At 45.1% G+C, this 12,799-nt stretch overlaps 1 long non-coding RNA gene across 1 annotated transcript in view; it reads right to left on the bottom strand.

Moving 5' to 3' along the window:
- Positions 1-586: 586 nt before the first annotated feature.
- LOC105814968 overlaps positions 587-12,799 on the bottom strand; it is a 42,748-nt gene continuing 30,535 nt past the window's right edge. Inside the window, exon 3 of the long non-coding RNA XR_001137718.1 lies at positions 587-996. This is a non-coding gene — a long non-coding RNA (uncharacterized LOC105814968). The remainder of the gene's footprint in view (positions 997-12,799) is intronic.

Genomic DNA, 12,799 nt, shown 5'->3' with positions numbered 1-12,799 from the left:
GTTGTTATGAGAATGAGAAATGCTAGTGCAAAGCATTTTGCCCTGTGCTTATTAATTTACTGAGGATGTTGCTATGTGCTAGTCACTACTGAAAGAGCTTTGCGTGAATTAAATAATAAAATATTGGACACTCTGATTACTTGTGGAATTAAGAAGTAGTTCCCTGCTGATCTGCATGATCTCTCCAGGGGACCAGGCGGCACAGGAAACACGTCCTGTGCACGTTGGCATGGCCAGGGCTGCCACAGTGCCCAGCACAATGTAGACTCTAGAGATAATATGCTGTAAGAATGGTTTAGGAATTAACTGGATATTTGGGAGCCTATTTATAGACAAACAGCCTTCAAGAAGAGCTGTAACAACAGTGAACCTCAACAACTCTCTAATCTAAATTTCTTGCCCTTTTATTGCATTCACTTCCTTAAAAAGTATATATTGCTATTTTCTTTTTGCTTGCCTCATTCATACTCACAGACACAACCACACATACATACTGCTTTGTCAAAACAGTAGTTTGACAATAACATACTGCACCTTGGCAAACTTGCATCCTTGCTAAAATTACACTGAGCAAAGTTTGTTGTTGGTTACATTTTTTAAAAAGGCACAATATCCCATCTCATCAACTTCAATTTAGAAATAGTCTGAAACTTGGGCGGCAGCACATAGCGCCGCGTGTGCACGCACGCACATGTACACACACACAGGCGCACACAAAGCCTGCGTTTTGCACCTCATGTAGTTCTGTCATATCTGTTGCCAACACAGAAGGGGCACATGTCTGAGTTTCTGTGCTGTTCCTAATTACACTGCAATGGGAACGCTTGCATCTTCGCCTGGGAGAGCTGTGTTTGTCCCCAAGGTCCAGAGAGAGTCTCGCCGCCTTTGTCCTTCGGTTTGGCTGAGCGTGGGCAGTTAGACGTGCCCCTTACTTGCCTGTGCTGTGCCAAACAGGAGCTTGAGAAATCCCTGTCCCTGGCAGAGCTGCAGCTCTGTCTGTAACACAAAGAGCAGAGGCTGGGGCCGTGGGTGAGTAAACCCTGCAGAGTGGACCTGCTGCCCGACAGGATGCACTAAAGCAGAGGCCACACCCCCTCTGTCCCAGGTGCTGACTACAGTGACTTGTTTGACCTTATGTCTTTTTTCATTTGATCCAATATTTAAAATGAAAATTTTACATCTAGATTTTCAGTTTGTCTTGAAACGCTGGAAGATAAGTCAACCATGGGCTTCATTTCAGCTCGTGGCCACAGTGGCTGGGGCTGTGGGGCTGAGTCCTTCACACCTCACAGATACTCCCCACTGGGCGCGACCCCAACCACACTGTCATCTCCCTTTAGTGGGGCTGGGTGCAGGCTTGGTCATTGCATGTGCCCTCTGTGTTTTTCTTCCTTATAATAGAAGAATACTTTTCTTGTCCATGTCGCTATCAAAAGTAGACAAAATCAAGGGTGAATTAGAAATACCACGTTCAGGAAAACTGTAAATGAACACAATTCTTTGGGAGAATGAAGACATCTCCAAGCATTTAATCTGGAAACCAGTGCCATCCACGTGCAGCAATACCTTTCCACGGCCTTGTCCCTCAGAGCTCTTCGTGGCCTTCTAATGGTGAAGGCCTTTCCCGCTTCCATTGGGAGGAAGGTGGTCCAGTGTTTAGGGGGCAACTTTGCATCAGGTCTTTGCAACGTCACAGCCCTGAGACCTTGGGAAAGTTACTTGACTTCAGTGAGCCTCGGTGCCCTCATCTGTAAAAGGTGAATGATAGGACCTCCCTCACAGAGTTACTGTGGGGAGCCAATGAAACGGTGTGCATGACTTAGCAAGCAAAATTCAGGAACGTGGTAAATCCGCAAAAATATTTAATAATATTTTTCTTCCCCTACCAGGAATAAACATATAATAGAAAGAAAAAACTAAAGCAACAGCAACAAATCTTGTAAAACTTTAGCAAATTAAATAATTATTATTAAAGTGATTTTTTAAACTGTATGTGTCATTTTTGCAATATTGAATCAAACCTATGTTGGACAAAATATCACAACACACACACATACACACACACACACACACACACACACACACACACACAGTGGGACAAATAGACAGTATTCCCCAAAAGTCAGTTTGCTTTTCTTCCTCTGTAGACAGCTCTTCCACATTTTCAAGTCTCCTCCTTGCAGTGGGCAGAGAGCTAGTTCTTGCCAGTGGAATGGGCAGAAGGGATATCACTTCTGCTGGGTCTCTTAAGAAGCAGTGTGTCCACTTCATACTCTTGTTCCCTTTGGCTTTGGGATGCAGATGATAAAAGCAAGACACTAGTGAGTGGCAGAGCTACAAGATAGAAGGTTCTTGGATTCCTGAGTGATAACATGGAGGAAAGCCACCTGCTGACCAGACATATCTACATTGGATGTTACTACATTTCAGTCCTTATATATTTTGGGGTCTCTTTGTTTCACAGCTCAACCAGTCCTGACAGAGGTTCACACAGCATGTAGTCTGTGGGACTTGAGGCCTCTTACAGAACACTGTGGCCACCCATTGAAGGACGTTGGCAGGTTTCAAAGGTTTTTGAATCACATGTGAGAATTACCAATGGAAATATTTTTTTAACTTCCAGTTGTAGCCATCATTGAACAAAAGTTTCCCATTTGTCAGCCATCTAGTCAACAAATACTGACTGAGTACTTATTTTAGGAGATTGGGGGTCAGGTTAGAGGGATGAACAAGGTAGAAAGAATCATTACACTAAGGGGACTTAAATTTCAGTGACAATTGCCAGGCTAGTTTTGATCATCTAGCTCTGCTCCTCCTTGAGTCTGGTTTCATTTGACTTTGTATATGATGAACATCCTGGGTCCTCTGCTGCAAAACCTGCACTGAAGTACCTCTGGGGGAAAGAGAGCAGTCAGACGTGCTGTAGGTTTGCATGTCGGCACTCAGCCCGTATTTGTCCCTCTGTACTCTCTTTATTACAGGACCTGAAAACTACACTTCTCAGTCTCTGGTCACCTGTCTCCAGCTATGTTCTCCAATGGAAAGGACCAGCACAAGGTTGGAAGACAAGCGGGAAACCGAGGCTGACAGCAGATCTCAGGAATGGTGGTAAGTGCAGCAGGTCTGTGAGACTGCAGGGACCTGGGACACTGTAGCTTTGAAATCCATCAGCCCTCCTGGAGTTCTGGGCGGCAGAAACTCGCATAGTATCTCCAAATATCTCTGGCAGGGTGAACCAGCTCCAGCCTCTTTATTCATGGTGACATCATTTCACTTAAGACCCAAAATCCATACATGTGCCTGATTGGCTTAGCTCTGGCCAAGACCCACACCTTGGCTAAAGAAAGGCTAGGTACCCTCAAGGACAGACCTAGCAGACCAGATTTAATGGGGAAATGATATCGTCTGCAAATGCAAGCAGGATGTTAATAGTAGAAGATGCAAGAGACCTCAACAGTGATCTACGACATAGTCCAGCTATGTTGCTATTCTGGTCAAATCCTGTGCAGGCTTAGGATTAAGGCTTAGCATGGTCTACAATAAACGGTGTCCACCACTCTCTCTTCACACCTGCAGCTGCTTCCCGTGTGCCTGCATTTGAAACCCAGCAACATTCTGGAACTTGCCAAACATGTTCTGCTGTGTCACAGCACTGTGACTTTGTGCTGTTTTATCTGCCTGGAGCACACTCACCTTCCTCTCAGCCTTTCTATGTTCTCTTTCTAGTCCTCAGACTGTCTTATGCTTATCTATATCATAATACCTATTAAACTACTTTATAGAAGTCCCCTTGGGACCCAGGACAGTACCTGACTCATAACAGACAACAATTATAACAATAACAGTTGTCAAATATTTATTCACTCACTCACCAAATACTTATTGAACACCTTATTTATATCAAATACTGCTCTAGGCAGTGAACAACATACATTGCATGCACATTCAGTACCAGCCACTGTGCAAAGATATTACATATACTATCCCTAGCAGTACCCATCAGCATCTGGAACAATCTACATGGTGATACCAATATTAGTCCCAACTTAGAGATGCAGAAGCTGAGGCTTAGAGAAGATAAGTACATACTTAACAAATAAATGGCAGAATAAATAGAAAAGACTGCATCTCCAGCTATACTGGAGGCTCTTTGAGAGTAGAAAGTGAATGTCTGACTCAGCTCTGCTTCTCAAGTGCTTGACATGGTGTATATGAGGGCAATCCCATTCCAGTTTGCCCAGCACAGTTCTTATTTAATTAAGCCTGTTATTCCACCATAATTATGAGTAGCACCCCCTTTTATTCTCAACTGTGTGCAAGTTACCCAATGCATGGCTTCTAGTGAGCACCGTGTTACTGTTTGTCAAACTGAGCAGAGCTGGCCCAAGGTAAAGAAAGAAGTCAAAGCTAGGAACAGCCCCCACCCCAACTCCTGAGCTCTTTCCAATAATTTCTGGAAGAATTAATATGTTCTGAGTAACCTTCGTGTTCAAACCATCAGAAGAAAGCAACCCAAACGCTTAGCTCTGAGCCTTCTGTTCTCCTATTACTAAGATTCACCCCTTCTTTATGTTGCTCAGAGATAACAAATAGAGTAACTCCAGGTGGCTGCCCGTGTCTGAAGGGCAGAGCTCATGCCCCATGTGTCCCTGCATCCCACCCCAACACCCCTTCCCACCACCCTAGTACTTGACAAGGGCTATGTGTGTGTTGAATTAAATGAAATATAATTCTAACTCTATTATTATTTCTAAAATGCATATTCCAAAATTAAACTTTGCTTGTGTTAGTATCATGCCTTTTTTCTCATTATAGATTTAAGATTCCTATTCAATGATTTAAGATTCATAGAGTGTTTACTTTCTGTGGTTCTGTTCACAGACATTTGCTGAACACCATCTTGGTATCAAAGTCCCAGGTGCTGCGGATTCTCCATCTGTCCAGTGGGGAGTCAAGGTGGAAAGACACACAGGTCAAAAAATGATGACACTGTGCCATGATATGTGCAATGACACCTGCAAATGTAGTGCAGGGTCTCAGCTATTGTAGAAGACAGGCAGTCTCCAATGCTGGAGGACTTAAGGAAGGCTTCATTGAGGAAGCGACTTTTAACCTGTTCTCTGAAGGAGGAGCAAAAGATTTCTGTCCACAATTAACCCCTGCAGGAGTCAGTCTATCCATACCATAAAATACTTGGGATCTTTCCGTGCTTTTTTTAGTCTTGCTCATCTATTAGTCTCCAGGGTCTATGAGGGCTGAAATAATTTCTGCCAGTCTACATGACATGTCCTGTGACTTGGTACCCAATGGGCCAACAATTCCAGTCACCTCCATACATGATTCAGTGAGGACTTCTTGGACGTTACCCCCACCCAAGTCATTTGGTAATTTTCTCTAATTCACGTGGTAAAATGAAAGACCCTCCTCAACGCTCCAACCAACACTCAGCATCATCCAGCCAATTACAGAGTCTCCTACTGGTTGTGTGACCAGCACAAGTCATTGACCTTCCATGAACACCAAGGTTCTCATGTTCTGGATTAAAGACTTAAACATAAGATGGAAACTATGAAAATGCTAAAAGAAAACCTAGAGAAAATTCTTCTGGACACTGGTCTGGTCAAAGAATTCATGACTAAGACCTCAAAAGCACAGGCAACAAAAACAAAAATAGACAAATGGGACTTAAGTAAATTGAAATGCTTCTGCACAGAAAAAAGAAAAGAAATTAATCAACAGAGTGAACAGACAACCTGCAGAATGGCAGAAAATGTCTGTAACCTATTCATCTGATGGGACTAACATCCAAAATACATGAAGAACTCAAACAACTCAACAACAACCACAAAAATCCCATTAAAAAGTGGGCAAAGAACATTAATAGACATTTTGACCATACGCAGGGTCAATAAGTACATGAAAAAATACTCAACATAATAACCACCAGAGAAATGCAAATTAAAACCACAATGATATATCATCTTACCCCAGTCAGAATAGTTATTATTTGAAAAATAAATAAATAAAATAAAAACAAAAACAAAATAACAGATGCTGGTGAAGATGCAGAGAAAAGAACGCTCTTATACACTGTTGGTGGGAATATAATTAGTACAAACTCTATGTGGAAAACAGTGTGGAGATTTCTCAAAGAGCTAAAAATAGGACTGTTATTAGATCAAATAATCTTTCTACTGGGTACGTACCTAGAGAAAAAGAAATCAATATATCAAAAAAAATACCTGAACTTGTATGTTTATTTCAACGCTATTCACATTAGCAAAGATATGGAGCTAACCTAAGTGTCTATCAATGGATGATTGCATAAAGAATTGTAGAGATATGCAATGGAATACTATTCAGCCATAAAAAAGAATGAAATCATGTCTTTTGCAGCAACATGGATAGAACCAGAGATCATTATCTGAAGTGAAGCAAGCCAGATACAGAAAGTCAAATATTGCATGTTCTCACTCACAAGTGGGTGCTAAAATATGTGTACACATGACTTAAAGAGTGGAGTGATAGACACTGGAGACTCGGAAGGCGAGGGAGTCGGAGGGGGATGGATGATAAGAAATCACATAATGGGAACAATATACGTTACTCAGGAGATGGATACCCTAAAGCCTTGACCTGACCACTAGGCAACCTATGCTTGTAACAAAATTGCATTTGTGCCCCATAAATTTATACAAATTTTAAAAGGTTCTCATCTTTAACACAGGGATAATAATGATGCCTACTCATTAAGACCGTAGTGAGCATTAAACAAAATGAAGCACAGGAAGACAAAGGACAGTGCCTGGCACATGGTACGTGCCGTGTACTTGTTGGTTATCAAGCAAATAACTATGTTTATTGTCGTCATTATCATCATCATCATCACAATCATCATTGTCATCAACAGCAACAACAGCATCATGACAACTGTAAACTGAGTGCTTACTATACTTTAGAGGTTCTGCCAAGCAATGTGTGCACTTTATTTAATATAAAAACTCTCTCCAGCAGTGCCCATCTGACCCACAAAGACACTGAAGCTTGAAAGGGTGAAGTCATATTCTAAATTAGTAAATGACACAGATCAGGGAGCCATGCCACCTGTACCTGTATCGAAGTCTGGTCCCTGATGCACAAGGCCATTGGCCATCCCAGATGCTGCATGGACCCCACAGAGACTGAAGTGTCTGCACTGCATCACCTACCTCCAGTTGAGCTGAGACTTTTCCCCTTAGTCCCCACCCCACACTCCTAAGTTGAGTGAATTCTGCAGTGTCCTGGTGTTGCTAGGTTGTCCCAGCTAAGCCTTCCCAGAGAGGTCAGCCAGGTTTCTGGCTTCCAGGTTGGGGAAGAAGGAGATGCAGGGTTAGGGCTCAGGTGACAAAGGAAACTCACCTGTTCCCACAAAACTCTATGGACAGAGCCCTTACAGATTCATGGCTGAGCCCAGAGTTGGACAAACACCACATGCTGGGCGGCCCCATGGGAGTGCCACCAACCCTTCTGAAACGCCCATCGTGTGCTCACCCCTCAGCAACTGTGATTCTCCCCTGTGACCCGTGTGACCCTCCAGCATAGGCAAGGATCTGTGCCCTCCTCTCATCTCCTTCAGTCCTCATATGGGCAGCAACAGAAATGCTGTCACTTCTACAGGAGAGGAAACTGAGGCACGGAGGGTTAAGCGACTTGCCTTGGATCACTCAGCTACTTGGTCTAGACACTGCGGCATGTCTGTGGCTCCTCTCCCACCATGGTTGTCCCATCAGGGAGACAGTGCTGTCAGAAGCCATCGTCCTCACAAGGGCCATTCCCTTGGTGCCCAGGAGCCAGCTGGCCAAAGAGAATCTGCATAACCTCCTGCCCTGAGCGTGAGCATTTCCTCAAGGACGCTGCAAGACTGTGTTGGCATCATGTCCCACTCTCAGATTTGCCACCTGAATCCAGAAAACCTAAAACGAAAGATATCACTGCGTAGCTGCTGTGGCCTCAATTGCGTCTCCCCAAAATTCGTATGTTGCAGTCCTAAGCCCCAGCACTTCAGAATCTGACTGCAGATAGGGCCTTTATGAAGGCAATTAAGGCTAAATGGGGTCAGAAGGCTGGGGCCCTGACCCAGTAGGACTGATGTCATGACACCAGGATGTGCCTGCACAGAGGAAAGGTCGTGGGAGGACCCTGTGAGAAGGTGGCCATCTGCAAGCCAAAGAGAGTCCTCCAGAGAAACCAACCCGCTGGAACCTTGACCTTGCCTTTCAGCCTCCAGAATTATGGGGAAATTAACTTCTCTGGTTTAAGCCACCCAGGTGTGGCGTTCTGTTACGGCCTCCCAAGCGAGCTAACCCAACAGTAAATCGTGGTGTGGCCAGGAAGGCGTCCGCGTGCAGCAGCCCTGAGTGTGCGTGTCCAGGAAAGGAACCATCATGCTGACAAGGCAGAGAGCCCCATGGAGGCCGAGGGCCCTGGGTCCAGTCTTTCTTCCCCTTCGCCACCAATCCTAGACTCACGACAGCAAACACACCCAACCGGAACCTGGGGACCTTGAGCCTGTCCAGGCCAGGCCTCCCGGCCTCACTCGCGTGTCCGTCAAACCAGCCTCCTTTCCCTGCAAAGGACGAGTCAGAGCCATCTTTCCGGAGTTTTCTTCCCCTGACAGAAATCAGCAGGGTTAGAATAAACTGCATAAGTTATCAGCTCCTCAGGAAAGAACATGAAAAAGGCCCTTCTATCACTTAATGAAAAATAGCTTCTTTTTTGGACAGAACTTCACAGGCCCGCAATCAAGCCGTGGCTCCCCTCTCTCTTCCCTGACGTGCCACGCAGGCAAAGCAAGTCGGCATCTATTAATAATATTTTCTCCCACTCCTTTCATTTTCCTGCATGTCCTACCACTGTCAGGCCCCGTGATGCAGCGGAGCCTTTATCTCGTCCGAGTCTGGCCTGTCAGGGTGATAAACAATTCTAACAAGAATCAGAATAAAGATCTTCCCAGTAGACTCTGCCGAGAGATAGAGGCTTTTCTCATTTTCTCGACGGAAAAAAAAAAATTTAATCTAGCGGCTCCGGCTTTTTTCAAGCGTCACATTCAAAGAGATGCAAATTTGTCAGAGCTGAGACCCCAGCTGACTCCGAGCACTGCATGAATGTCAAAGGGGGAGGCAGTGTCTTTGACATGGCTGCCGTTTTTTTTTTTTTTGGTGGGGGGCGGCGGTGGGTACGAGGAGCTCTCCGCTGAATGTTAAAAAAAAATAAGGTTTTGCTTTGTAGTGCATGTTTCAACAAATTTTATAAGTTTTTTTTTTCTGAAATAAAAGAAACTGCCATTGGGAAGGAAAAGAGAGGAGGACAGGGACGAATGGGGGATTGGGATACAGGAGGAGAGCACCCCAGAAAAACAACTCTACTGAGGTGTCCGGCTGCACTGTGGGGCCTGGCGGCTGAACAGGTGTGCTGGAGGGTGGGTGTGCTGAGAGACAGCTGGGATGAATGAATGCATGCATGCATGTGTGCACCATAGAGCACGGAGCTCAGCATTTTGTTAGGTTTGGTTATTTTCCTGAGTTTGGGGATACCATTTACACCTCCCTCTGGATACGTCTTCCTCAATGTGCCATTAGCATGAAAGTATCCACGTTTAGTCATCTTCCACTCTGCCGGGGGCCTGAGTTGAGAGTCCACAACAACAAACCCAGCTTGAAGCGTCAAGTGGCTGAGGCAGGGGACCACGCAGGAGAGACTGGAAGAGCAGGGTGCTAGAGAGCTGGCTGGCGTCAGCCTCCTGGGATCCTCGGGGGCAGCCCCAGGGTGTACGTCAAGCCCCGGCTCACTGCTTGGCTCCCAAGACCTTTGTGGAATCCGTAGCCTTGCTGAACTGTGCTGAGTCTGATGTCCACAAAGAGTCGTGTCCAGTTGTGTGGAGTTGGGCTGCACAGCCCCCTTGGCCTCGTCCCTTCAGCCTGCATCCCAACCTGGGCCCCGCCTCAGGCTCTGTGGAGCATTCAAGTCTTCTCCAATCCTTCTGTGGTCTTCTGAGTCAAGAGCATCAGATGCCCACGTTCCCCTGGCCTTTCTTCCTCCCCCTCAGTGCCCTGGCTGGTTTCTCCATCCCTCAGCTTGCTCTGCCACTGGATCACGTCCCTTGGTCCTCGCTCAGCACCACTGCATGGCTTGGCTTCCCCAGAGCACCACTTGCATGGGTCACCGTGTGCAGCAGACTTGAACCAAAGGCCAAGGTTAACGGAGGGTTAGCGATGACTAAGGGGAGGAGGCAGTGACGGAGGGTCAAATCTCAGCCGTTGCGCAGGTGCCCCTGACATACTGGTCCCAGGGTCCCACCTTCTCTAGACCCTACCTGAGGCCTCTCTCCTGGCAGGTTCTCTGAGAGCCCAGGGCCACAGTGCCCAGTCCCCTTCAATAGACGGGGGAGGAAAGTGCCTGACCTTCTGTTATACAGAGAACTTGAATCCTTCTCAGCCTCTCAGACTCTCCCATTTGGCCCACACTCTATCACCTTCCCGGAATTGATCTACTAGGGGTTACGTTTATACCAGTAGGCCCTGTACATCCTGCCCTCGCTGGTCCTTGTTCTTTCCGTTGGGAAGTTTAACGGGAAGTGAGCATGTGTGTACATGTTCGAGGTGGTTTGAGTGAGAATTAGGACATGACATGGGACAGAATTATATATTGTATATTGAGGAAGGAGGGGCTCTGCAGGTTCTTGTATGAGTACAGAGTGCTCTGCAATGGGGATCTGTCTCATCCACACAGAAGCGCTTGGCACCCACCTCACCACTATGTTGTCTTCCCTAGCTCCAGCCTCCTCCTAGCGCCAGCACAATATGTTGCAACAAAAAGCATTAGTTCCAGATCCAAGTGATGGCCTCCTTCAAGACCGTGTGCTGGCAACAATAAGCAGCCGTAGATGTCACCCTTGCCCCACCTCTCCTCTTGAGATCCCTGGGCACTGCAGCAGACCACTGTCTTCTTGCCCACACTTAGACATGAGCCAGTGAGGAGAGGGAAGCCCTCTATCAACTTAAACGACTCCATTCCAGAGAAAGCGTTCTGGCAGCACACGCCGTGCTCTGGAGGGGAAGGTGGGCAGAAACCCATGGCTTTGTGAAATAACCAGTTGCCGCAGAGGGTCCACACTCCATTCTGCAGCCCCAGTGCACCCAGGAGGCAGGGAATGTAGACATTTCCCCCAATTTTGATAATGTTTGAAAAGTTAAAACTTTGCCCCCATGGCTTGTGGGCATTTGTGGACAGGTGACAGTTTCAGCTATTCAGAACCTACATTCTTCTAGGAAATGAACCATCACAGAGTATTTCTCAAACCACTGGGAGTAGAAGAACAAACAAGGATGTGAGGCCACCCACTTCATTCAACATCTATATGGGGCCACCCAGCACAGAGCCCAGTTCAAGAGCCTTGTGGTTAAAGACCTCTCACTGCTAAGAGCCAAGTGAGGGGCCAAGTCCTTAGGAAAAATACACTGATTCTCTGATTTTTAATTCTCTTGAGAAAAACAAGCAAACAGACAACAACAATAATGGCAAAACATTAGGACTCCCGCCCCCTCAGCTCACAGGACTATTGAGTAGAATAAGATAAGGAATGTGGAATGCTCATACAGTTGGCTATTTTTTTTTTATTGGCTTTCTTTTCTTTCTTATTCTGATATTATTTCATCCCATGGCCCAACAAAAAGGCCAACACTATGAAGCCTCTTCTTATCTAAGGGAAAAATTTAATCTCTTTCCCCTGTGATTTCAAAGAATGTATATGTTTCTACATCTGTATCAAATGCTGCCACATTCTCATCATCTTCCTTGAGTTGAGTCTGAAGTTGTCCTTGTCCCTTTCTGCAGGCTGGATGTTCCTCCACGGTCTTCATATATCTCACTTTTGCCCATGGAGTCTGGCACAGAGGAAGGGTTCAAAAATGATCACTGACTAGACTAAATCAAATTTGCATGAGCCCATGATAAATGTCATTACATGCAATCCCAGGAACCATATAAAGCAGCTCCCTGAACATCTTTTCATGTGACCCTCTGGTCTGGAAGAGAGACAACATTAACATTTATTGACTGTATACTCAGATGAAGACTGTTCTGTGCTTAACTTGAACTATCTCATTACTATTAAAAAAAATACCACTGAGTTGGTTATTATTTTTTTTCACAACAAAAAATCAATAACTTGCTTTAAAATATTTGATTAAATTTTAGCAAAATTCTCAGTTGACTGTCTTTCATATGGAAAAATAATCATTCATTCAATCTACAAATATTTACTGTAGGCCTGCTACATACCATATCACTAAGGATAAAACTGGTCAACAAGATAAAATGATGTCTACTTGCCATGGGCTTAGATTCTAGTAGGGAAAGAGATTTTTAAAATCTAAACCAAAAAAAAAAAATCAGTAAAATGATCACAAATTGTATTAAGTTCTCTGAAGACTGAAGTCCTGGAATGAAGAAGAAAGTACAGTCAAAGAAGTCTTCTCTGATAAAGTCATTAAATTCAGCTCGAAAGATTGGAAAGAAAGCCAAGCAACAAATAAAAAAAGGAAGAACATTCCAGGCAGAGGGAATGGCATATGGGAAGATCTCGAGGTGTGAAAGACCTTTGGAACATTCAAGGACCAGTTCACAGACTAGTGGCTGCAGGGTAGTAGGTGAGGAGGGAATGACTTGAGATGAGTTTGGAGATATGTCCAGGGGTCAGGTTGTCCAGGAGACTTATGAGTAGGCCATGTAATTAGTTTGAATTGTATTCCAAGTGCAATGG

Source organism: Propithecus coquereli, unplaced genomic scaffold (assembly GCF_000956105.1).
Source record: "Propithecus coquereli isolate 6110/MARCELLA unplaced genomic scaffold, Pcoq_1.0 Scaffold310, whole genome shotgun sequence".
Classification (NCBI taxonomy): Eukaryota; Metazoa; Chordata; class Mammalia; order Primates; family Indriidae; genus Propithecus; species Propithecus coquereli.
Note: the sequence above shows the minus strand (reverse complement) of the source record. Positions and strands in the feature narration are given on the sequence as shown.